The sequence below is a fragment of the Saccopteryx leptura genome, chromosome X, assembly GCF_036850995.1.
Source record: "Saccopteryx leptura isolate mSacLep1 chromosome X, mSacLep1_pri_phased_curated, whole genome shotgun sequence".
NCBI lineage: Eukaryota > Metazoa > Chordata > Mammalia > Chiroptera > Emballonuridae > Saccopteryx > Saccopteryx leptura.
The window spans coordinates 101800835-101803845 of NC_089516.1; positions in this window are offsets into that span (position 1 = coordinate 101800835).

A 3011-nucleotide genomic window follows, 5' to 3' on the forward strand; every position below is an offset into this window, starting at 1 on the left:
TTAACCTGAAAACTATTTGGGCTGTACCAAGCTCTGCTCACAGGGGGAGGTGACTCGCAAAAACTTCAGGAGACTTTGCCCCGCCTAACAATCAGAAACTGATCCTGAGTCATGAGGAAAATCTGGAAAGCGCCCCTGCCAGATGTGCAGACAGGATGCCCACTCCATATCCACCCACCAACAAATTGAAAAACCCAGGAAGCCACGTTTGAAAGTTCATTTGCTTCCAAGGAGAAATAGGACTCTCGGGAGGGGTCCAAAAGATTTCTGATTTTCTTATCCCAGTATTAATAGTGCAGACATATATTTTACTTGAGAGAGGCCACGGCAAGAAAAAAAAGTGTTGGGAAAATTCTTGTGGGCTTGTCTGCAGACATGGCCCTTATATATGAATCGATGATAGTGATGAGGACTTCAGCAAGTGAGTGGGAGTTAAAGAGGAGCTGATGAGGCACAGGGGAGAAAAGACTGCTTTGTTAAGTAACAGGTTACATTTAGCCAAGGTCAGAGAGAAACGAGGTAAATGGAGCTTGATGCCATGGCAGTTGTAAGAAGTTAATTTCTAGCAGCAGGACTGTGGAGATTCTGCCTGGCAATATTAAGTGACAAGAAAAGCAAATAGTTGTGTTTGCTCTGAAAGGCCAACTAAGAGGCTTAAGCAGTATTCTCAGACCTGTAAAATACTATGCTGTATACCAGTCAAGATTTTGTTCCCTGAGATTCACTGGGACACAATTCGCAAGCTGTTTTAGTTCCAGGAACACAGTTCACTAGTTGTTTTAGTTTTGCACCTCCTTTAATTTTCGTCTCATTCACCAGCTCTCCCCAACCAATGTGGTGCTAACCCTTTGACCTGAAACTACTACTGTCTACCCGTATCCATAACCAATTCTTCTTTTGGCTAGTTGGAGAGAGAGAGAACGAGAACACAGTGAGCAAGGTAAGGCCTAAGAAGAAAAGGAAGTGTACTCTCCCTAATCACTGGCCCCATACCAATATTTCCATGAAACGCCTGAGCAGTTCTATAACCGTGATCTTTGAGACCTCCCGTCTTACATTTCCCCACAGCTCCCTCTGTGGTTTCTCACCCTCTATGCCAAAATGGATATTGAGCTAGAGGTAGGTGGCAATATAAAATGCCAGAGCCCAGAAGAATTAGGGCTTTAAATACTAATACTCAATTTGGTTCCTCAGTGACAGATTTCTTAAACCAGTATCTCCAATGTTGTGGCATTTTGGGTTTGAAAACAAGGGCGTATGTTTTGTGTGGAGTCATGATTTTCAACCATCTTTTCCACCTCCAAAATTTTTAAATGAGTAAGTGCCGTGAAACAGCACAGCTAGTAATTTCAGGTCCTGAGTGGGAATGGTGCAGAATTAAGAAAAACATGCTTAAAGAGATAGCTTGCAAAAAGCAACGCTCCATTCCCCTACCTGCGTTGTTTAAAGGACAAAGTGAGGCCATTAGCAAATCAGAGATCATGAAAGCAAGTCACATTTTCAAGGCATCTCAAGAATTCTCCCAAGTGCAGAAAACCCCCACTATACATATAACATCTTAATTTCACAAAACAAAGGATAAAAAGAAACTTGCCTCAAATCATTTTGAGAGACATGGGGGATAGGACAAGTATAAACAATCCAGTACTGCCTGAGCAGGCAGTGGTGCAGTGGATAGAGCGTCAGATTGGGATGCAGAGGACCCAGATTTGAGACCCCAAGGTCGCCAACTTGAGCGTGGGCTCATCTTGTTTGAGCAAAGCTCACCAGCTTGGACCCAAGGTCACTGGCTTGAGCAAGGGGTTACTAGGTCTGCTGAAGGCCCACAGTCAAGGCACATATGAGAAAGCAATCAATGAACAACTAAGGTGTTGCAACAAAAAACTGATGATTGATGCTTCTCATCTCTTTCTGTTCCTGTCTGTCTGTCCCTATCTATCCCTCTCTCTGACTCTCTCTGTTTCTTCAAAACAAAAACAAAAACAAACAAACAAAAAAACAACAATCCACCATCATAGCTAACATGAAGGTGTGGAAAAAAAATAGCCTTTAGCAACTTCACAGAAAAAGTGAGGTGGGCGGTTGGGCAGACTGTCAGCTTACTGCCAGTTCCCATATCTCTGTCCCCCAAAAATCTAAACTGCAAAGACCCTGTTGGCTTTCGGTCCCCAACAAGTAAGGAATCATGGAATCTGATATTTAAAAGGAACTTTAGAGGCCATATCTATCTTACTACTCAGGGCAGAAATATCTTCCTGATAATCTAGAAACCTCTGTAATACACAGCTTGGTCCAAGTTTAGTCATTCCCTAATGGTTAAAAACTTATTCCTTAGGTTGAGCAAAAATGAGTATTATACTATTTTTAATTCCTCTTTCACATGACAGAGCTCTATCTGTTATGTCATCCCCAGTGTTTGGTCCTCCAGGTAAATATCCTCAATCCATCTAAAGTTAAACAATGCTTCACAGGACATGTTTTCCATGTCTTTTGCCATTCTGGTTGTCTTTTGAGCATAGCTATATGCTCAGTGTGTAACTTGTACCTTGTTTAAAACTCTCTTTTTTTTTCTTTTTTCTTTTTCTTTTTTTGACAGAGACAGAGAGAGTCAGAGAGAGGGACAGATAGGGACAGACAGACAGGAAGGGAGAGAGATGAGAAGCATTAATTCTCCATCGCGGCACCTTAATTGTTCACTGATTGCTTTCTCATATGTGCCTTGAAGAGGGGGTGGGGGCTACAGCAGAACTAGTGATCCCTTGCTCAAGCCAGCGACCTAGGGCTCAAGACAGCGACCTTGGGCTTCAAGTCAGTAACCATGGGGTCATGTCTATGATTCCACACTCAAGCCAGTGACCCCACACTCAAACCAATGAGCCCCTGCTCAAGCCAGTGACCTCGGGCTCAAGACAGTGACCTTGGGCTTCAAGCCAGTAACCATGGGGTCATGTCTATAATCCCACGCTCAAGCCAGTGACCCCACACTCAAGCCAATGAGCCCCTGCTCAAGC